The 24,373-nt window shown below is 47.3% G+C and overlaps 1 pseudogene; it reads left to right on the forward strand.

Moving 5' to 3' along the window:
* Positions 1–7,201: 7,201 nt before the first annotated feature.
* On the forward strand, positions 7,202–24,373 carry LOC147749124 (transmembrane protein 201 pseudogene; annotated as a pseudogene).

Genomic DNA, 24,373 nt, shown 5'->3' on the forward strand with positions numbered 1-24,373 from the left:
GGTTTTTCGAATTTTGATTTTCCTCTCTGTTTTTCCAATGTAAAGCATGCCATATGGGCAATTTATACTGTAAACCACGTTCTGTGAATTACAATCCGTGGAGTGTCGAAGTTTGATGATTCCTCCTGATCTAGGGTGCAAAATAGTGTTTCCCTCTATAACGTTGATGTAGTGAATGCAATTCCGACATTTTTTGGTTCCTGAGTAGTTGAGAGTAATGGTTGTGTTACATGTCGTTAATGATTCTTTAAGATTTTTAGTTCTGGTGTACGCAAAAAGAGGTTTGATGTCAAATAGTCCTCTGAATTTTGGTTCATTCTGTAATAGTTCCCATCTTCGATTAATTATTTTTTTGATGCATAAGGACTTTGTAGAAAACTTGGAAATGAACACAACTCTGTTGGAAGGTTCTTTAGTTTGTTTTATCAACAGGTGTCCCGGCAGTGAATGAACGCGAGGATCGTCGGAAGCGCCGGAGGGACTCGGCGACAGTAAGGAGGCTGGGGTGGTTGACCGCGTGTGTAATCGGGGATGTTGATGTACCGATGAGACTAAATCCGCAGTTTATAATACACGAGTCGGCTCTGGGCACAGAATCGACATTTTAACTACGAGCAGAATATGTTTGAATATGATGCAGAGTGTGCTATGCTGGGTCGGGGTACCCCTCTAATTAGTATTCCCCTACCGCTTGCATATGGATGTATCACCCCGAAACTCCGGAAGTGGGGGGTGGACCGAGGGGGTCAGGTTATCGGGAGTTCTCCGGATAACAGGGGACTGGTGACATCACAGGATATTAATTTGCATCTGCACAATCTGATGGTCACTTTGTCTCCATGTATACATAGGTGGCTGGTATTATTTCCGGTCACATGGTGGGACACGTGGATGCCTGACACGGTGCCCCTACGAGTGGTGCTGGTATGTGCTAACGTAGCACCCTCAAGGTAAAACTACCTTAATTGTGTGTCATTACTATGCTGCTTCAGTGATGCCCCAACTGCAGGGGCTTGAATGGCGCTCTGAGCGTCTCTCCTTTTTATATTTTTTACACAGGTCCATAATTGCATGAAAAGACTGAGAATAGCCTACCCCTCATTGCCCTGATGAAATCGCTAAAATATGGAGCGATGAAACATGTCGGCTTGAGAACATAAAGTGTTATAGTATATATTTAACCATTTTTAAGAAGTGGGGTTTTGCTGCATCAGAATAAAACGGTAAAGCAAGCAAAACCCTACCACACATTTATAATTTTTCTGTGTGTTTGGTTAGGGGTCTTTACATCTTTTCTCTGTACACTATAAGTGTGTGTCAGTGGTGATACGTTTGTCACTATTTGTGTTTTTCACATCACTATTCTCACGTCCGCACTATTATCTTCTCTTAGTGCACTTTTGTCTTTTCACATAGAGAGAGTGGCCAATGATGAGAAGTGGGTATACCGGTAATCATTAACCGGGAACCCCCTCGGGTGGTTCTACCGTGAGGTACTCTCTCTATCCTTCACACTTTTTTGTGGGTGAAGTATATGTGGCCCTGTGTGATTTTAGAACCTATGCACATCCTGACCAAAGGATTTATGTTATTTGACAAATCCCTGGGGACACTAATGATAAGGGGTCCCTATTTCGTTGGTCTTTCATGTGGATGTGTACATATGTAGGTGAGGCTCCAATTGTTTGAATATTATTAACAGGTGTCGACAATCAATTTTCATGACTTTGACTTCAGTATCATCAAGTAATTAAGCAGGATAGTGTCTTTCAAGATTGATTAGGCTTTCTTGTATCATATTCCAGCATGTTTCCGTATCAGAGGTGATTCTCCGAATTCTGAGAAATTGAGAAAACTAAGTTTTGAATTAAATCCAGGGGATGAAAACTGTGGTAAAACAAATAATTATTTCAATCTGTAGGTTTCATGTAAACACTGGTGCTTAAACCCATCACAGTTTTTGGGATCCAGACATCCAAGAAGGAAATTTCAGTGTGATTAATGGTACTAGTGAATTGAATTCTTGAGTCAATCTGATTTATTGATGCAATGCTTCTGGTGTACCTTTCCAGATTAGGAAGATATTGTCTATGTAGCGACAGTACATGATCACATTTTGTTGTCATGTCGAAATCTCCACAATGTGGTCACATTCAAATTTGGCCATGAATGTGTTGGCATACTGTGGAGCTGTAGCAAATCTCATTGAAGTTCGTCTGAGCTGAAGGTAAAATTTCTCCTTCCATGAAAAATAGCTATGGTAGAGACAAAAGTGTAAGAGTTCCAATAGGAACACTTTGTGCGCTTTGATGGATTGTTGTCTCAGTAGTGCCCATTCAGCTGCCTCTATCCCCTCAAGATGGGGGATCTTGAGAAACTGTGTAGTGTCCTAGATGTATGAACTCCACGTCTGAACAAATGGTTGTAAGAATGTGTATAGGTATTTACCCAGGGGTTCGAACAGTTAACTACATCCCGTAACGTTGGGCGGAAGGGTGGGTCTGTAATGTTCTTGTGTATCTTGGGCAACATGTATATCTGTGGTCTTCTGCGATATGGCAGGGTTCGAAATTATTTAGGAGAAGAACTGATCCATCCTGAGTCTTCCGCCGTTTGAAGAATGATGGCAAAGACTTGTGTCCCTTCAAGCATAGGATCTTTGTCGAATTCTGTGTATGTTGAGGAATCATTCACATGTTCTTCAACTTTAGATGTGTAAAATGTAGTATCCATGACCACCAAAGCTACTCCCTTATCTGCTGATTGGAATGTTAACTCATCATTAGTTGTAAAGCATTTTAGTATATTCCTCTCTCTTCTTAATAAATTCATTTTTTTGTTCGATTTATAATTAAGATCTTGCAAATCCTTTTTTAAAAAAAAAATGTTTTTATTGAATTAAACATGGAAGGCGAGAAAGCATACAGTTTCAGCATCATAAAACGTATACAGTGCATATACAGGCAAGCTCAACTAGTGTATCACTTACAGGGCAGTAGAAAATCAACTAGAGTGGGCACAACAAGACGACTTCATACATGCACGTAGTAACAACCCTCAGTCCGAGGTGACCTCATCCTCGTCTATTCGCGGGGGCTCGCATATAGCACCCCTGAACTTATTCCATGCACCCCATATTTGCCCCCATTTCCCAGGGCAACCACGATGGACAAAAACTGCTTTCTCCGCGACCATTGCGTCATCCATATCCCTGTACCAGTCCCTTAGCGTAGGTAGCGTATCAGAGCCCCACAGCCTAGCAATATTAGGTTTCGCCATCATCATACCCAGCATGGCCCAGTCCTGTTGGCGATGAGTTAGGTTGTTAGCTTCCCATACATTTAACAAACAGCGTCTAGGATCAGGCAGAAGGGAAATAGCTAGAGCCTGAGAAATGGTACGCATCACAGCAGTCCAGTACATTGCCACCCGACCACAGTCCCATATAGTATGAAGGAATGTCCCCTACTCTCCGCATCCACGCAGACAATACATGTGTGACGCCTTCCCTATCTTGTGTAAAATCATTCTGGTGTAGTACGTGCGGTGTAGTATTTTAAGTTGGACTAATTTGAGCCTAGAGGGGACAGCTGTTTCCCGAGGGGAGAAAAGGGCCTACTGCCACTCGGAGTCATCAAATTCGCCAATGTCTTGTGACCAAGCCAACCTCAGCTTGGACGTCATGTCAGGAAGGTTGTTAACCAATTTTCGATATGTAAAGGATGTTGCTTTATCTGTCATATGTTCCGTCAATACCCTATCTTCAAGTGGGGTGGATTCCTGTAAGTCCGTACCCACCGGAATGGCTGTCTGCAGCGCATGTCGAATTTGGATATATCTGAACCGTTCCACTTGCGCCATATCATAATTCGTTTGTAAGAAGGAGAAGCCCACCACCTTACCCTTCTTTCAAAGGTCTCCCACCACTGAAATACCTATGTTGTCCCACGCCTGTAACCCTTTCTGTTGCGAAGGGTACCTAACCTGCATGAGTCCCATAATGGTGTCATTTGCGTGATGAGATCAGAACATTGAAGGTGCCTGTGTGCTTTGTACCAGAGTTGCACCGAGTGGCGTGTAGGGCCTAGTAAGTCCGACGGCGTACGACGCTGTAGAGGTTACCCATCAGTCCCCTAGCCTCCAAGCACTGCCTATCTGCTAAGTACGCAGGTTCAGTCTGCGGGGCATGTAAGCAGTAATTAATTTGTTTAAGGTGGGCTGCCCAGTAGTACAATTCGATATTTGGGAGCGCAATGCCTCCGTCATACCAGTCCTTTACCAACTTATTTTGTGCAATGTGTGCTGGTTTGTCATGCCATAATAAGCAAGAGACCGTTGCGGCGATCGCTGTGAACTAAGAAGCCTGGACCGTAAACGGCGTATTTTCCAAAAGATACAGGAAGCGTGGGAGTGACATCATTTTGTATAGGGCCGCTTTGCCCAGAAGTGTGAGGGGGAGGGCCACACCTTCACATCTCGTTTGAACCGGTCCAATGGGGGCCTCAGATTCAATGTATAGCATTCATCTGGGTTCGTTGTAACATATATACCCAAGTATTTGAACGCTGACACAGTAGGTCGTAAAGGGCAGCTCGCGGGAAGCATAGGCGAGAGGCCGGCAAGAACAAAGAGGATAGATTTGGACCAATTAATCCTGTAACCCGACACTCTTCCAAATTTTTCACAAACATTCAGCAATTCTAGAATGGATTTTTGGGGGGAAGTGAGATAAAGAGGTATATCATATGCATATAGTGATATGCGATCTTCCCACCCATCAGACCACCGGAGTCCTTTGATAGAGGGTTCCCATCGGATCCAAATCGCTAACCGCTCTAGAATCAGCGCAAATAGTAAGGGAGATAAAGGACATCCCTGCCTTGTTACGCGGCCAAGCAGGAAATCCCTTGAGATGTGTCCATTGGCTGCCACGTGGGCCAGGGGTTTGGCATAGAGCAGACGAACCCACGCACAGAACTTAGGGACGAAGCCCATGTGTTGGAGCACTGCGAGCAAGTATGGCCATTCTACTGTATCGAATGCCATAGTGGCGTCCAGGTAGAGGAGGACGGCAGGCTCCTGTATATACTTCCGGTGAGCCATAACCGCTTGTAGGCGGCGTAGGTTGAGCTCTGTACTGCGATGGGGCATAAAGCCAGACTGATCTGGATGTACTAAGGTGGCAAGATGGGGGGGTCAATCGCAACTCCAGTAATTTAGCGAGAATCTTTGGTTCTGCGTTTATTAAGGAGATTGGGCGATAGGAAGCGCAAGTCGTCGCAGGCTTGCCTGGTTTATGGATCGGAACAATCGTGGCGAGGTGTTGATCTCTAGGCAGTTCCCCAGCTTCTAGACTATCAGAGAACATATTCAGGAGGAAGGGGGCCGTCGTTTGCACAATTCCACCGGAAGCCCGTTAGGACCCAATGCCTTGCCAGACGCGAGCGAGTAAGTCGCCTCTTGAATTTCATCAGAGGTGATGTCCGCCTCCAGCAGTAGTACCGCTTCTGGGGAAAGGCGAGGGATCATCAGATCCTTGATATAATCGTATGCTTCCTCCACCGTGTAGGACGCCTGGGGAGCATAAGTGTTTTCAAAATGATCAGCCAGGAGGCCAACTACAGCGTCAGGATCTGAGGTCATAGACCCCGTGGGGGACGTCAGCTGTGCAATTACTCTACCCATTTTTTTCTTTCTTGTCCAGCCAGGCTAACATCTTCCCTGCTTTATCCCCTAGCTCGTAAACTCTTTGGCGGGTCGTCTGGAGTGCGTTTTTCGCCATTTCCCTCTGGTATGTTACATATGCGGTTTGTTTAAGGCGAACCTCCTGGGCAGCCCCCGGCGAAGGGTGAGTTTCTTGCTCTGTTATTGCAGTGGCAAGGTCTTCCTCAAGGGCATTTAGCTCCATCCGCTTTGCTAGTTTATGGCCGGTGATAGAGGGCATCGCCTGCCCGTGCAGGACTACTTTATAGGCCTCCCAAAGAGTGCTGTGGGAGGCCACGGAGCCAGTATTTTCTTGAAAAAATTGCTTGGTGGATTTGGTGAGATCCTTCACAAGGGGGGCAACCTGTAGATAACCAGCATGAACAGGAAACATGCGTCGCCTATGCGTTCGGTGGAGTGTATACTTTAGTAGCAGAGGGGAGTGATCGGAAATACCCCTGGGGCGAATATCCGTCTCTGCTATGCCCTGTAGGCAGGGCCGGACTGGGAACAGAAAGCAGCCCTGGCAAATTTTTCCATACCAGCCCCTGTCCGGCCCGTAGCGAGCATGCACAGTTAGCGAGCCTGACTCCTACTAGGGGGGTTTGGGTTCTCCCCCGAAGAAAACTTTGGGAAACGACAGACCAAAATGGTGAATTTTACAGCACATTTTTCATTACATATTCAATTCTATCAACTTTCAAAGCACAGTAAATAGCAGATGATGACCTTAAAGAGCACCAGGTGTCCCACCAAGTCATATGTACCCATAGACCTTCTTTCAGAGAGCACCAAAAATAGACACAAGTAGTGAATCAGAGAGAACAAAGTAAAAGTGAGACCAGTCGCTACACATGGTGTGAAGCGAGCATGCGCAGTGAGCAACCACTACTAGGGGGAGTTTGGGGGGTTGTCCCCCCAAGAAAATTTGAGACAGAAAGGCCAAAAAAAGCCATTTTCAACACATTTTTTCATTACATATTAGATTGTATTAACTTTTAAAGCATAGTAAATGATTACCGTATGGAGCACCAGGATACCCAGTCATAAATCACAGACATTCCTACAGAGAACACAAAAAAATGAAATGTCGAGCACAAAACATGAATTTACATATAGTCAGTTTATTCTTCATATGAAATAGTATTCCGTCATTTAAAAATGCACTTAACTTCAAACAATTGTGCAAAGGTTCATAGTAAAAAGTGTACAAGACAATGTGTACTTCAACCCTTGTGGTACCAACACTTTTGCAAAGAGCTGCTACTCTTTAGTGCGACCGGAAGTAACACTTCTAAAGAGGACTGATTTATTTTCTTGGTGCAGCACATCACTGCCAGGGTGTAATAACTGTGATAGGTCAGTGACTGCACTTCTGAGGTGAATGCAGCAATATGGGACAGTGAGCACCCACTTTATTTATTTTAAACATTTGCTAACCCGTTTGCAGCAATGCTGTGTGTGGGCTGAGGCATCTTTTTTTTGCTTTTTATACAGAATGACTGATCTTTGTAGCGGTCTGGTGCAACTGCAAGATTTGGGTGTCCTTTGGGGTGAGTTGTTCTGCCATAAGGGTGCACTCACTGAATAGTTCTTGAAAAGGGGAGTGTCTGAATTTCTCGGTTCATTGAGGAAAAAAAGGCCCATAATAATAATAATTTAAAAAAAGTAACAGAAGACCAGTTAGGTTTCCCCTGAGTGAGGCAATGTACATGTTGCTAATTAGTTTTACTGTGTATGTATTCTCTAATGAGTTCTGGAAAAGGCCCGAGTGATGCTTTAGCCAAAATATAGCGAAGGCTCTCCGCCTCCTCCTGCCACCTGCTCACCACATGCCCTTCAGGTCCTCCTGGATTCCAAATTCATGCATGTAGCATGTATCGACCACTGAGAGGTGGTGATGGCTCATGGCTGGCTAAGTTACATGGAGGATCGGGGTCTGGGTTAGCCGCTCCCCGAGTCCTCAATCAGAGCCTGCCTGGCCTAGAGCTTGAGGCCAGCCACCACCTCGCTCCACCCCTGCTCACAACAAACAAAACCACTACGCTGCGGAACCGTGCTGGGGCCTAGCCCTGCTGCCCCTTGCCCCTTTAGGACTCTTTTGTTCCCTTTTGCTTTTAATTCATTTCTCTGGCCCGGTCGTGACACCCCCCATACAGTGCCACCCGCGCCCACCACCCAGTGGTCGAAGTGGGGGGAAAAAAGTAGGGGAACTGTAGGCGGAGAATCAGAGGGTGGGAATAACCAGTGGATTGGGTTAGTGGGTGGAGTCAGAGGTGTGGCAGAAAGAGCAAAATATCCCACTTTTTGGTACTTGTTTCCCATTTCACTAACCGGTTACAGCATATTACCTTATTTAATTTAACCAATGGATACACATGTTTATTTAAGGTTTAATATTAGTTATTGACATTAAAATACCTTCACGAAGTGGAATACGTTTCCAATCATAGAATGTCCCAAATATTCTTAAAAGTGGAATCGCAAGCCTTTTGTCTCCCAGCTATGGAGTTTCTGTCATCAGCACATCTCCTCCCTTTTCCACAAGAGCAGTTCAAACATGAATGGCAAAATATCCTAGTTTGCAAATGTTTTCCACATAATTATGGATCTGTCATATTTTCCACATAATACATCATCTGCTGCATAATTGGACGATTTTAACTAATACATTGTTTATACCTCAAACGTATCAAAAGTTACTAAGAACTGTGACTTGTGCTGCTATGAAGTTTAGGGCCCCATGAAAAGATTGATTGGTCACCTTTCTAACTGCTGCAGTTGTATGTTGCACTGGTACTAATAAGTGAAAATCTTTGCAGAGGCTGTTAGCATGTGTAGAAATGTTAAAATAATGAAGTATCAGAAAGTGTACAGCACCACTTATACCCATGTAGGGTGTCAGAGCACTTTACATCACACATATTACACAGAGACAATCAATCATACGTGTGTAAATGACTATATAGGAAATGTTACATAAGAAAAAGGACTATCAGGAGGAGCTACGCGAGCGTCCGAGATGGCCGCGTGAGCGTAGAGCTCCCGGGACCCTCGCCACTCTTCGCAACTTATCCTGACGCTATCCTGAATTTTCAGAAGGGCTACTGAAGATGAACCTCAGCTGATCTCTTTGCTCTTTAAAAATGTTGATTTGGACTTTGGGAACCGAAGTTACGTTGATCCGAACTTTTGAGGCCCACCTTGCGGTAAGCCGGGGACTTGGCAAGTTGGCACGCCGGGACGAAGTTGAACAACAACGGCTGAGGGGTCTTCCCCCAGTAGCCCTGCATCAACTTTTGGTTTCACTTTTGAGTCCTGGCATTGTCTGACTGCGTGACAGTTCCGTTCTGTCGGAGATCCGTCCAGGCTCTGTTCTATCAGAGTGTGCCTTCTCTCCTCTACGCAGTTGTGTCGAACTGTATCTTTACCTCGGCCACACAAGCCTGCTTCTGTAGACTTTTGGTGACTTGCCCGCAGGCGGCCATTTTCACCAGGTCTCACGGGCCCCTCCGGGGCGTATCTTCCAGTATGGCAGCTAGGGCCGACATTGAGAAACGGAAAACTAAGGCGCCCATTCGCGGGGGATCGGTCCAAACCAATAACAGGGATCGGTATACTCAATCTAAAGGATCCCCTGGTGGCGCCAGCCGTACCCCGGAGGACGCCAAGGAAGATTCAACCGTGCCTACTGATCCGTCTCTACAAGACGTCATGAGCGCCATTGCTAACATGAAGGAGACCATCGGCCAGCAGTATGAGGCTCTAGCTCATAAAATCGACACGGTTGCTATCGATGTCACCTTGATCAGAGCCAATTTGTCTAAAACTAACGAGAAGGTGAAATCGTTGGATTTGAAGACTTCTGGCCTTATGGCCGATGTGTCGGAACTTCAAACCGAAATTGGCATCTGAAATCAACTAACGATCTCATGTCTCATCGACTGGAGGATTTCGAGAATAGGGCAAGGCGCAACAACATCCGCGTCATAGGTGTACCGGAAAACCCCGAGAATCATTCGATGGACATCCTGGTGGAGGACCTTGTCCTGAACCATCTTGCCCCTACAGGACTGAGCAAGTTCTTTACAGTGGAGCGTGCCCATCGCGTTCCGGGTGGAAAGCCAAAACCGGGCGCCCCTCCGAGGCCTATCATTGCCAAGCTCTTTCACTTCAGAGACCGGGATGCTATCCTGCAGGCTTCGAGGGTGAGCTGCCCGGTAAAATTCGAAAACTCTACAGTCAACTTTTACCCAGATTTCACTCAGCTCGTCCAGAGGTAAAGGATGGGTTTTCAGGGTGTGAAGCGACGACTCCGTGACATGTGCCTGAAATACGCGATGCTGTTTCCTACCGGACTTCGTGTGGAGTACGAGGACCAGACATCTATCTTTGACCGACCAGAGAATGTGAGTGACTGGCTGGATTCTCTGCCTGCCCGGAACGACCGAACTGAGCACCCTGGTGGTGCCGAGGGTGGTGAGCCAGAGCAGAAATGATGACTCGGCCCCTGATTTCCGAACACTTGACTTTGTGCAGCTGGGTTCTATAATTTCCTTATTGTCGTATTTTATTGTTGTGTGCCCGAGGGTGGCGGGGTGGTGGGTCTCTTTCCTCCTCCAGGGTCTTTTTGTAGATTGGGTAACGGTAGGGCGACAGGCACACTGCAAGTTGGGGTGGCTTTCTAGTCTAATGCAGGGGTGCAGGGAGGGGGGAGTTGTAACGGGAGTCGGTTGGGGGGTGGGGGGGGGGTGTTTGTGAGTTTGTTTTTCTTCTTCAAGGCAACGTACTGTTTTTCTCCATGATTCGAAAGTTGTGCTCTTCGTGGGGTGAGTTCTGCATCACTTGTTGAGATGGGGGTAGTGGGTTGAGGTTAATATCTTGGAATGTTAATGGGTTGGGTGATAGGATAAAACGGGGAGTGGTGCTGCAATTCTTGCGTCGCCTGTCCCCCGATGTGGTTCTTTTACAGGAGACACATCTGGTGGGAAACATGTGCCATGCCATGAATAGGTGGGGTTATCGCCTTGTCGCACACTCTGGGTTCACCACTGGCTCTAGGGGGGTGGGCATTCTTGTTTGGTCCTCTCTCCCCCTGGAGATAGACGATGTAATCCTCGACGACAGAGGACGCTACGCCGCCCTCACTGGCAGATGGGAGTGTAGGACTATTTCGTTGCTCACTGTATATGTTCCTCCGGGTCTCCAGACCTCCACTTTTTCAGATATTGGGCGAGTGGTGCTGGGACTCCCTGATGGTATTCTGGTTATGGGCGGGGATTTTAATTCTGTTGTTTCTGGTACCGTAGACCGTCACCCCCCCAGGGATCTTCCTAAGTCCCAGTCATGGCTTGGTGGATTTTTGGACACTTTTGGTTTGGTAGACTGCTGGAGGTTGATGCATCCAACGCAGAGTCAGTACACCTTTCACTCTGGGGCCCATGGAAGTCTCTCCAGACTCGACTTCTCATGCCTGCTGCCCAGTCCCCTTCTGTTAGAGAGATTAGACACCTTGCCCGGGGCATTTCAGACCATTCCCCATTGTGGCTTTGTATGGATACTGGAGTGAGTAGTGCGGGGCGAGTCGCTCCCATAAACCCCTGGTACTTGCGTAATCCCAAGACCCGTGCCGGTTTGATAAAGTCCCTAGATCAATACTTCCTTGAAAACGAGGGGTCTGTGTCCTCATCTGTGTCACTATGGGAAGCCTTCAAGACTGTCATTCGTGGGCATGCCTTATCCTTGATTTCTGAAGCCAAGAAAACCAAGAATCAAGAGGTTGTGCGTCTGGAGGCCGAAATAGTCGAACTGGAGAATGACTTAGAATTAGGTGTTACCCATGATAGACTCCTTGCCCTTGGTCTGAAGCAGCAGGACTATAAGTCCTGCTGCTTCAGACCAAGACCACGGATGCTGCCAAACAATGCACAGGGAGCAACAGTGCAGATTGTACGATGTCGGGGACAAGGCGGGTAAATTGATTGCGTGGCTTGATAAGAAAGAAAGGGCGAATCGTGTGGTCCCCGTGATTCAGAATTTGAATGAAGAGTGTGTGACTGACCCGAGTGAGATTGTGGAGTGTTTTGCGGACTATTTTTGTACTGTGTATTCCACGGTGTCTGATAGAGATGAGGAAGACTCCCATTTGTTGCTACGCGATATTGCGCTGCCATGCCTATCGGAGGTGGATCGAGACCTAATGGATGCTCCATTGTCTGCGGATGAGATTGCGATCGCTATTCGTTCCGTTCGCTCCGGCAAGGACATGGGCCCGAACGGTCTCCCCATCAAATTATACAAATTGCACCCCGATAAAGTTGCACCATATCTCCGAGATATGTTCCTGGAGTCACGAGACCTTGGCACCCTCCCTTGTGATCAGCGTTTAGCTACATTTGTGGTAATTCCTAAGGAGGGCAAGCCTCGGGATCGCTGCTCCTCGTACAGGCCCATCTCCCTGTTGAACGCTGAACCTAAAGTCCTAGCTAAAGTTCTGGCCAATCGGTTGATTTCGGTGATTGCTGACCTGATCCATCCGGACCAATCTGGTTTTATTCCACATCGTAACACCGCACTCAACTTGCGGCGTTTGCATGGTGTCCTCGCGAGGGCGGGGTCTCTTCAGGAGCCGGCCATCTTGGCTTCCTTGGACGCCACGATGGCCTTTGATACTATCGAATGGCTGGCCTTATCTCTGGGCCGCCCTCGCGATATTTGGTTTCGGTTCGGAGTTTATCGGGTAGGTGAAACTTCTATACAAGGAACCGCTGGCTCAGGTGGTTGTTAACGGCCGAGTATCCAATTCCTTCAATCTTGGGAGGGGTACGAGACAGGAGTGCCCGCTGTCTCCCTTGCTTTTTGCGCTTGCCTTAGAGCCCCTCGCAGCTTGGCTCCGCTGGGAGCCTTCGATAAAGGGTATTCAGTGGACTCCCGATTTTGAAGACCGGATCTTGCTTTATGCTGATGATATCCTCTTATACCTCACCTCCCCCCGAAAATCGCTTAACGTCTTGTTCGATGTTCTCACCTCGTTTAGCAAGAATTCAGGTCTAGTTATCGATTCGATTAGAAAAATCTTTATTTCGATCACATGATCATAAAAGATATACATTACATCATATAAAAAAAGTTTTAAAAACGCATTAAACAACAATGGTGATCAAGGTTTGTTAAAAGAAATAAGGAAAATAGATGTGCCAATAGTTCAAATCTGTCCCGAGTCTCCAAGTCTCTTTATACAACGGGTTCGGGCGTACCACATTGCAGTTAAAAATTTGGATAGTGCAAAAACTGTAGTAGGAGCTAGATCTGTCTTTAAAATTCTGTAAGCAGGTGAAAAAGTTCTGAACCCCAAATTCCTGAGCAGGGGGACTAGCCAATATTTCCTGCTCCTCTCATAAGCCCGGCAAAAGAAGACCACATGGACATCGTTGTCCTTTGGATGGGCACATGCCGGGCAAGTTTCTAAGGAGGAGCGACAAGCCCATGATGCTGTAAATGATGCCAGAGGAAGTGTTCCATATCTCCATTGAAGGAATAGTTTTCTGGTTAATGCCGGAGTCATGGCATCTAGGACACTTTCTAGTTGATAGGAATCTTTAATTTTTATGAACTGGTTGGACAATGATCCATCTCTGGTGCCTTTGGCAACTCTGGAGAGCATGTGTTTGTAGTAAGCTCTCGCGAGTACCTTTTTAGGGATCTTACTGCTAGTGTTTACTGGGTCCATCCATAGTTCAGGGAGACCAATTGCCTCTAAAGTTGTCTTGATGTAAATCAGCCAAGGTGTTCTTGTGGCGTTGGGTAACTGTAAAAATTCCTGCAACTCAGCTCTATAATTTGAAAGGTCTGGACTGCTCCATAGACGCCGCCAAAATGCTAAAGGTTTGAGCCCCAGCTCCTCCGTTATGGGCCGAAGGCCCATATCCAGCCTGAGAGGGAGTAATGGAGTACTCTGTGGAAGAGCAACAATCTGTCTCAGGAACCTGTCTCAATAGTTAGTAATTTAGATGATGGAATATGGCCCCACAACTCGCCCCCGTATGTAACACCCCCCCGGGCCTGTGCTTTGTAAATATGAATAATAGGGGTAAGTGGCCGGTAGGGAGATTTGTTCACTAGTCGCATAGTGCCACCCACCAACTGTGCCAGTTTGATGTTTACTTTTGACTGGTGGGCCGACCAAGTTAGATTTTCATTGAGAGTAATCCCCAAATATTCAATTGTGTGCACCCGTTCCAGTTGAACTGTTCCTAGCTTGGGCGGTGGGCGGTTGAGGGGCTTGGGATTGAGAATCATATATTTAGTTTTCTGTGGGTTGATTTCGAGTCCCCGCTCTGAGCAGAACTGCATAAACCCGTCCAAGACCCGTTGTATGCCCATTGGGGATTTAGACAGCAGCAGGGTGTCATCAGCAAACATAATTGCGGGCACCCTGCTGCCAGTCAGTTTTGGGGCATCAGTGTTGGAAATCCTGGTCAGGTGGGCAATTACCCCGTTCACAAAGAGGCAGAACAGGATCGGTGCGAGCACGCAGCCCTGTCTTACCCCTCTGCGAACGGGGAACCTTTCGGTTAGATTGCCACCTCTGCCGCACCTAACGCGGGCATAGTTGTTATGATGTAATCTCATCAGGATTGCCAAGATGTCTCCCGGGACATTCAACTCCTCCATGACTTTCCACAGTTTTAGTCTAGGTACCAAATCAAAGGCGGCACGCAGGTCTACAAAGACAGTATTCAAGGTACCGCCCTCAATTAGTGCTGTCCTCCAATACAAAAGGTTCAGCCTAAAGATTTGGTCTATTGTGGAGACCCCCTGTCTGAATCCCGCCTGATAGGGAGTCAGGATACCCATCTCCTCTATCCAATTCTGTAGCCGGTCCAGAATCAGTCTTCCGAAAAGCTTTTGGGATATATCAATAAGACTGATTGGACGATAGTTGGCTGGGAGCAGTGGGGAACCCTTTTAAAAATTGGAACCACTTCGGCTCCCAGCTAAGTATCCGGCACCTCCATTCCCCCCAGGACAGCGTTAAATATCAACGTAAGGTATGGGGCCCATATCCCTGATTCCTGCTTAAATAGATCCCCGGGTACCCCATCAAGACCAGGGGCTTTCCCTGCAGACAGCCCAGCTATAGCCACCCTCACCTCTTTTTCAGTGAAAGGATCTCCTATTGGACCTGGCCCTATCGTAATGTTTGTTACATTCGGCGGCCCCTCTTCCATTGAATACAGTGACTGAAAGTGACTCTGCCATAGGCTAGGAGCTATGTTAGGCTCTATTGCTGAGGATAGGTCCTCTGTTCCATTGGCCACTATTCGCCAGAATTTACACGAGTCTTTAGTGGCAAGTGATCTTGAGAGATTTTCCCAGTATTGTTGATCCCACTCAGCCTTTGCATTCCCCAAGAGCTTCCTATAAGACCTTCTCCTGGATTGAATTTCATCCCTGCTTTTGCGCCCCTTAAATGCAAGTAGTAATTCAGTTTTTGATTCACTGCAGGTGGCATTATACCAGGTGCTTTTAGTTGTGGGTCCTTTTTTGCCCCTGCTTTTGAAAATAGATCCAGCTCCAGAGTGCTGATTAGTTCTGCATGGGTCTGGGCCAGCTTTTCCCTATTTGCCCCTTCTCCAACATTCATCCCTATCTGAAAAGCCCTCTCTAGAAGCTGGATAATTCTTGCATATAATTTAGGTAACTTATCACCACTAGTAGCCAATTTCTCCCACCTAACTTTCCTCCGATTGTTTTCTAGGAGAAGACCTGACTTATCTTAGTTTGGACCAAGCACTATATCTTCGTTCCCCGGTAAGGCATAAGAGAGTTCCAGGGCGCTGTGGTCACTATCCCTTCTCTCAATAACTTTAAAATCAACCATTTGTGGCCACATTGATAGTTTGACAAGGATATAGTCCAGTCTCGATTCGCTACCAGGTTTATTATAAGTGCAGATACTTGGCGTGTCTGATTTGGAACGCCCATTACATGACCTTAGACCTTGATTTAAGGTAAGGGCAGTTATCTGCAAGGCGAGGGGGGACCAGGCTTTGGGAGGGGGCGCCACCGTCGCCGGGACAAGCCAACATGAATCTTCCTCGAGGGAGGGGCCATCACGTAGGCCTGGTAGTGGTTCATACTGAGAATTTAGATCACCCCCCACCAGGCCGTGGAGTTCCCATGGGATGCCATCTAGGAACGCAGAGAGTTCATCTATAGTGTTGGATTCTCTTGACATGGGTACCGGTCTTGAATATACATTTACAACGACCAGTTTCGTGGAATTTGGCCACTCTAATAAGACGGATAGAATATCTTCGGAATCTGTCTCCAGACAGCTAGCCTGGCAGCCTAAGTCTGATGCTACCCAAGTTGCCAGTCCCCCAGATGGCCTGCCCCTTCCCCCCCACTTAGCGGGTTTGGAGAATACTGCGTATCCCTGGAATGGGAGTTCCTCTCGCGCCCAAGTCTCCTGAAAGAGTAATATATTTTTTGAATTGATAAAAGAAACCCACTCAGGACAATCAATTTTACTGGCCAACCCAGCAACATTCCATGAGATCAGAGTCATGGGATGTGATTTGATAGTAGATGGACCTTTAACGGTAGTGTTCACACCGCTAGTCTCCAAGGTGGCCATCTGAGGAGGGGGCGTGTGCCTCTGAGCCAATCTTATATTGGTGTGAATCTCGGTTGCGTCCACTAAAATAGGCTCCAGAACTAGGGTCGGTGTTAATTCATTTTGTACCCTTGTGTGTGGTGTTTGTTCTGGGGGTATGCTGTTCCCTATCCTGAGGGATGCAGAAAGTTTACTCCCCTGATTCTCAGAGCATCAATCTACCATTTCCAAACTGCTGTATCTATTGTGGGTGGGAAAGTGGGCTGGGTAGTGCATTCTGTGGGGCCCTGGAATTCCTATCAATTAGACTAAATCCTGTGTCTATGTGATTTTGGGTGGTCTTCCCCCCCCTTGCCGCGTAGATTTCCCATCCAGGTTTCGCAGACGGGATTCAAATATTTGGGGATCTTTATATCATTGGACCCTGTTGCTCGCTATGAGCGCAATTTGCTCCCCCCTCTCCAGAGGTTGAAGCTTGACGTGGTTCGTTGGCGTAGATTGCCATTGTCGCCGCTCGGTCATACCGTGCTCTTTAAAATGATGTCCCTGCCACGTTTTCTGTACGCACTTCAGAACTCACTCGACATCATCCCGGCAAGTTACTTCCGGGAGGTGGAAAGCTTGCAAAGGCGGCTTATCTGGGACGGACGTGCAAGAATCGCTCTCGCTAAGCTAACCCTCCCCTGGTATGACGGGGCATGGCGCTCCCAGATATCAGGCGGTACTATTGGGCCTCCCAGTTGAGCGCAATTAATCATGTAACGTATGCACCCAGCTCAAACCCGGCATTTGAGATGGCCAAGTATCAGTTGCCGGGTGGGAATTACAACAGGGCGCTCCATTCTAAAGTAGCAGGGAGGAATCTAACAGGACCCACTAAGATTGCTGTGCGAGTCCGGTGTGATGCAAATGCTGCCCTGGGTTGGAAAGATCGATTGACACGGTCGACTCCTTTGTACGCGTCGGAGAGATTGGGATGCCTCTGGACAACAAAAGGTTTTGAGAAATGGGATATGATTGGTATTAGCAGAGTGGGTGACCTTTGGATTAAGGGTGCTGTTAAGACTTTTGAGACATTACAGAATGAATATGAGCTGAGTGAAAGGGAGTTTTTTAGATATGCACAGGTTCGTCATGTCTTGACCTCGGTCTTCGCCTCCGATGCCACTATTCCTGAGTCCTCCCCGCTGGAAGACTGTGTACTCTATGGTCATCTGGCTGATAGTACGATTTCACTAACATATAAAAAGTTGATCAACAATCGGGCAGATCTCCTCGTTCTTCTCAAGGAGGCCTGGACTGGGGACGGGCTGGAACTGGATGATGAAGAATGGCAGTCTGCACTATCTTCTCCTAAGGAGGTGGCCATTCCCGCCCGTCTCCGTCTCGTCCACCTTAAGATCCTTCATTGTGTGTATGTCACCGGTCCTCGGCTGGTCTCCATGGGTTTTTCTGCGGATGGGTTATGTAAGCATGGCTGTGGGTTGAGTGCTACTTTCCTCCATATCATCTGGGAATGCCAGGAGGTGGCCGCGTTTTGGAATCGAGTGCATGCTGTGATGGAGTGTGTCATCGGGGTTGCTCTGCTGCCTGAGGCCCGGAGATGTCTGTTGACTGTGTGGGAGCCGAATGATTACAACGTCGCCCAGACTCGGTGGGCAGCCCTTGGGATCATGATCGCAAAGAGAGACATTGCGCAGTTGTGGGGTTCCCGGCGGCCGCCCACCGTGTCAGTATGGAAGGGGAATATGGATTGGTGTATGTTCAGAGAAAAGACTGTGTATTTGGCTAGGGGCAAGCCTGGGGCGTGGACTACAATCTGGAGCCAGTGGAACGCCTATCGAGGGAACATATGTACACCCCCGTTCGAGGATAATTCAGACACCTCCTTCTCCCCCTGATCCGAAATGCCATGTTTAGTCTACTCTTGTTCCCAATTTCTGACTTCCCCACTGACCCCCCTCTGACCTCCTCCACCGCTTACTAATTTGTTCATCTTGCAATTGAGGGTCCCCCCCGTACGAGCACAACTTCATATACAATGTCTTAGGACTTGAGACTTGTTTGTTTCTTTTCTTTGTTCTTCTTTTATAAAAAAACAAAATACTATTATATACTGGTTTCATCCTGTGTTGCTACGAATCCTATCCTGTACTGCTGCCGGACCTCTAGGATGTCGGCGACGGAACTGTGGTAAACGCTGATTGCTTCTACTTTTCTAGCGGCCGGCCCCTGTGGTTGTAGGCCCGTGAGTGTAACCATATTTAAATGCAAAATAAAGTTTAAAAAAAAAAAGAAAAAAGAAAAAGGACTACAAGGTGTAGGAGTCACATGGCAACCAGACTGGTAAACTGCATAGCTTAATAGTGATTGGTCTGGAGAAACACAAACTCCGAATTTAAAACGTAATACCATGGTTGGGGTTTCTCTTTAATAATCAGAATTGATTTCTACCCAAGTGAACCCTTTTTTGTAACATTAGGACAGAGTTCTTCAATCTGTGGAGCTGCAGGGGCCTAAGAAGGGGTGAAAACCACCAAAGCCTCATTAACAGGCAAAAGGTCTTTAAAATATCTGTGAAGTGCTCGGGTGCGCCTGTGTGTGGGCCCGGGAAGCTGTCTCAGCCCAGGCTGACACACACGGGGGTGGGGGCTGAAGCCCTCTGAGTCCATGGGGGTTGCGTGCCTGTCAGCAGGTAAGAGAGCTTTTGTAACATTGCTGGGGCCATTTGGTGCTGCCCAGTTTCCGGGGCGGGGGGAGGGTAGGCTGGGTTGGAGGGGAGGGAGGGAAATCGATGGGGCATGAAGTGCCCATGCTGTTGCAATTTCACCCGAGCTAACCAGGTTATTTCCTACAGCTGAAATGCTTTCGCTGCAGTGGGAGGCAAGGAGCCCCCTTTGCTAAAACTGAAAGTGACGATTTCATAGCAGAGGAGACTCCTTGCCTCTGCAGATGAAATGAATGTCTGTTACTTGCTTTCAGTTTTAGCAGAGAAGGCTTCCTGCCTCCCACTGCAGCATTTCAGGTCTGGGTTAGTTTTCTCAGAAAGGTGACAATGTTGCTTTTTAAATTACTCCGGCAGGAGCGCAATGATCACAGTGCTAAAAGGGTTTTAAGTTGCCAAAAGACAAATCCCAGTTAGGTGTTTAAACAGCCTGCAAATTGCTTCTCTTTACTCTAAATATGGGTTATAAATAAAGAAGTATGTATTCATTTATGATGTGATTTTTCTGTCTTTGTTCCCTTTTATTATCAGTCATATCATTTAGGCAGCCCTAAAACACAATTTAAAGTGCTTTCTATTTATATTTGTTGTTCAGAGTATGCACAGATAAGTGCTGAAAATAGAGCTTTAGGTGACTGCTTATTTTTGTACCACCTGGGACATCAAAATAATAAGCTGGCGACCCTTATCATAAAACTGGAAGTTTGTTGCAAGATCAGCCCAGTATTTATTTCCTCCACCCTCGATACCTGGTTAATGCTATAATAGCAATAGCAATAGTTTAACATATCTGAAACCCTGCGCTGCCGTCAATAGCATGCTGAGTTACTGCAAGTGTCTGGGAATGCACCCTGTATTCAGGCAACTTGCTCCTCATTCTCGCCCTTCACTTTCATGCTCACCCTGCCCTCACAGCGATCACAATTCCCTCACACTGACCCCCATGCACTCACACCATTCAAGCTGCACTCAGTGATCACTCTGCTCTCACAATGCATTTACGCAGTTTTCCCTGCAGCCACACAAGCACACTACCCACCCTGCACTCATGTGACCCATCACTAACCATGCATTCATTAGTCCCACTCTGCACTAACAAGCACACCCAAATTCATATGGTCACCTCAATCACCCTGCAGTCACTCCACTTACCCTACTCTCACACTGTCACATACCTCACTGTGCACTCACATGAGCACTCCTGCCACCCTCACAGCACAGAGGGTTAATGTGCCTGCTACAAAGAAGGAGTACCATGCAGATCAAAGAACTGAGGGGCTTTTGTTCAAGGAAGTTGCGGAGTGAGGCGTTGGCAGTCATGGGTTAAGGCCTCTCTCACTTAGCAGTGTAGCGCCAACGCAGACAACATTGCACCATAGTGCAAGGGTGTCTGCGTGCAGGGGAAAGATTGTTTATGTACAGGAGGGAGACCTTCCTGTACATAAACAGTCTTTAACCCCTTCGCTGCTCCGGCGGCTATTCCGCCGCAGCGCTAAGGGGGTGGGGCACCCACGTGGCGGCTCCATACTAGTGACGGAACCGCTCCGTCACGGCTCGCGGGCGAGCTGTGCTTGTGACGGAACGGTTCCGTCACGAACCCGCCCGCCCATCAAAGCGTCAGCGCAGGCGCGAAATCAGTGCCGCGCAGGCGCGGTGAGCGGGCCGTGACGGAACCGTTCCGTCACAAGCACATCTCACCCGTGGCTTGTGACGGAGCGGTTCCGTCACAAGCATGGGAGGGGTTAAATGCCATTTGTCAGACTTCCATGTGTGCTGCTTAATGCAGCACACACAGAAATCACAAAATTGATTTTTTTTTTAAGATTACAAATACAAGGCATTTTGCTTTTTCCATGTGTGCTGCACAAGGCAGCACATATGGATGAAGTAAAAATGAGGAGAAATAATGCATTTCTCCTAGTTTCTCCAGCTTAAGACCAGGTTTTCCCTGTTCTTAATTTTAACGCTGCCTCCCTTTCACGCTGCCCTTGTAAATATGGCGCAGCATCAAAATCAGTGCCTGTTGCAGTGGAATGCCCACAACAACACCCACTGCCCACCCTTTAACGCTACGCATAGCATGAAAGGGAGCCTTATTTACAAGGCAGCATTAAGCCAAGTTAAGTGGCTTAACTCTGCCTTGTAAATATGGCAATGCCCCTATCGCAACCACAACGTCGTAAAAAGTGACGGTGTGGTTTCTTTAGGGGCTTGTACATATATAAAAAAAATTAGATGTTTGCCAGAAAGGTGCTACAGAGAGATGAGGTGCATTGTTGGGGAGTGGTAGTGAGGGAATTCATGAAGAAGGAGGAAACACTCTTATTGATTTGAACATTATTTGTCCAATATGGCCCAGTATATGTGGGTGGCGGTCGATTATGTAGTGTACCAGATTCCAGAAATTTCTGTAAGGTTATGAGGGGGGGGCTGACATTTAAAATAATTTAGCTGGGGGGGGGCTCAACCTTCAAAAGTTTGAAGACCTCTGCATTAGGATAATCAAAGACTGGGGAAAAACCATAACACTCTAATTTATACCTTGCAGTTTGCATGCAGCTCTTACATGACAGTTAATGGCTCACTGTTTTATGCTAGGATTTTAATTTATTAACTGCAAGTAAGAATAGGGCCTCTCTGGTAAAAGCAGGAACCCACTGACCTATTTACATTATGCAAAAACAACAATTGATGAACAGAATGTAGAACAATGTCATGCATTCACCCCAGTACAGAGATCTGGGCCTAAATTCATTATTTATTTGCTCACCATGCCATTCCAGTTTGAACCCAGCCATATGCAAATCAGTCTTGACCCTGTGCCCAATGGGAACAGTCCAGCCTGAACTGCCAGGCCAGGACCTCCCTGAACTGGAAACAAGCATCCTAGGACCAGTTTCATTTGTTTATTTAATTTTCCCTCTGCATCATTCCTCGAAATTCCCCCTTACCCGGCCCCTCTGCCCCACTGCTGTTACCTGCATTGACGGTGACTGGTCAGCACCTGGTGCGGTCGCACTGCCCTAGAGCCACCCTGCTCAAGGGTCCTATGACCTCAGTGACAGAGTCACTGTCACTCTATGGTGTGCTGCTTCATAGGCCTGCCTGCAAGACTGAAGGTGAACTTCAGACTGAATTGTGGCGGACATGCCTTCGAGGTTAACCCACCGCTAGGGTCCACATGCTGGTGCTAAGACACCAGGGCTTCTAAGGTCTTGTGGGGCCTTCTAAGGTCTAGAATGGAAATGTGTTCCCTCAGGAGAGTGGTCTGGTGGACTGGTCATGAAGGCTGAACCTGGTTCTCCGGTTCAAAATTCAGCAGCTCTGACCATAGTGCCCCCCCCCACCATACTGCCCCACTGAGAGAAACTTGCACTGCACTGACCCGCTATAAACACCTGGATGTGACTCAATTCAAATCACGCACTAGACAAGAGCAATCTGCTGCCTAAAAAGAATTTAACAACATTCTAGAAAAAGCAAACACTCATAGGGAATATAAGATTAAGGAAAGTATGTGAAATGTAAGCAGGAAACAACTTGATTACCTTTTTCTTTTACACTCATTATTCAAAAAATTAGTGAGTGCTTTTGCCTGAAAAGTTAAGGCCATGACTACAGGGCGTAGAAGGTACCAGTTTCAATGCCCATTGCTTATATCCTTACAAAACATAAGCATTATGGTTTAAAAAGACCACATTTGTAAACACAAAGACGCTGTACATATTTTGTTTTCCAATTCACTCATCAAGCAGGTATTTCAGTAACTCCAGAAATAGTGCACTTTCCCACCCAGGGTAAACAATGTTGAGAAATGAGAAAACAAAAGTAGCGCTTTACTGGCATACACTGTAAAGTGGAGCTAATAGGTTTAGGTGTGAATAAATCAATCTGGCCACATTACAACCACCATGTCTTGCTTTACTTTGTTAGTTAGTTAGTTATTTTTCATATTCTGAATGTTTTATTATTCTCCACCCCGAGGCTGCACACTAAGAAATTGAGTACCTGAAGAATGCTTGGAGCTACGGACGGAGACATCAGCTGGGCATAACATGCTTCGAACTCCTTGCCTACCTCCTGGCAATGGTATTGGCTGGGCGTATAAGGTTGCGCCAGATCGATGCCTTTGCCTTTTTCCTCCGGGTCCTGGTGAAAGGGCTGCACCTGACTGAGCACTACCAGCAAACCAATACTCTTGCCTGGATGGACACCTTCAAATTGGGCGCCATGTCTATTTGCTGTTTGGTAAGTTTTGCCGCAGCTGTTGCCACCCGGAAGCCCACAGGACAGCGGAGGGGCCGTCCACAAAGGTTTCTCTCTGGTGATTCCTTGACCCCATTTCAAAATACTGGTCCAGTGGATTCCTCTTAACAATTGCAGTTTCTGCTGACTCCTCCTAGTATGCTCCAGACGATGAACCAGAACGTTTACCGCACCTCACGACGATCCTCCCCTTCCTCTCTTCGTGGACGCCTGAATAGGGCGCTTCCCTTGGCACCATCCCATCTCTGGCCAGAGCAGATTCAGGTTACCTGTTCAGTGGGAGTTGACCTTCATCCCAAATCTTGCAGTCTAGGGAGTCCCCTGGATCTGATTATTTCTCGCTCCTGCCCGGCAGCTGCCCCTCATCTCCTATTCCCTCGCCATCTCCTTCCATTGCAGGATCAGTCACTTCCAGCTCTGGTTCCTTTCTCTTCTGTCGCCCCCTGCTCAGTCCAGCATGCGGAGGAAGAGGTGTAGCGCCGTGGCTAGAGCGACTGACTCCGGAATTTGGGGATCACGGTTCGATCCCCGGCACCGGCTGCAGATTAGCCCAGCACCATGTGACTCTGGGCAATAGCTTACCTAATCTTCCCGACGGCCCCCAGCACATAGAGAACCTTACGGGTGATTGTGCGCTTTACAAATGTCGATTATTATATTATTAGCATGCCTCAACCTGAAGGGGCAGAAATGACGTTTGTTTCCTTCCTTCCCATTACGAAGCCCCACAGACTCCGACTGGCTCGGAGGAGACTCTCCTCCCCGACAGCAGCGGATTTTCATCTGAGCTCCTCTCCTTCCCTATTCAGCATGGTGGGCATGTAAAAACATTTGTCAATGGGCAGAGCGTGTACAGTGAGATATCCAGAAGAAAAGAAGACCGGTCTTCTCATTCGTCCAACTGCCAGGTGGACACCATGACCAGGGGATACCTTGAAGAGTCTGGAGGTTGGCGAGGATTTTTTGGGAACACCTTTATTCGTGTGATGCTTGCAGTGAGCCTGGCTGTAAAAAATACCACATTCACGTCTGCCTACCTCTACCAGGCCCTTCGCTGA

Source organism: Lissotriton vulgaris, chromosome 1_1, assembly GCF_964263255.1.
Source record: "Lissotriton vulgaris chromosome 1_1, aLisVul1.2, whole genome shotgun sequence".
Classification (NCBI taxonomy): domain Eukaryota; kingdom Metazoa; phylum Chordata; class Amphibia; order Caudata; family Salamandridae; genus Lissotriton; species Lissotriton vulgaris.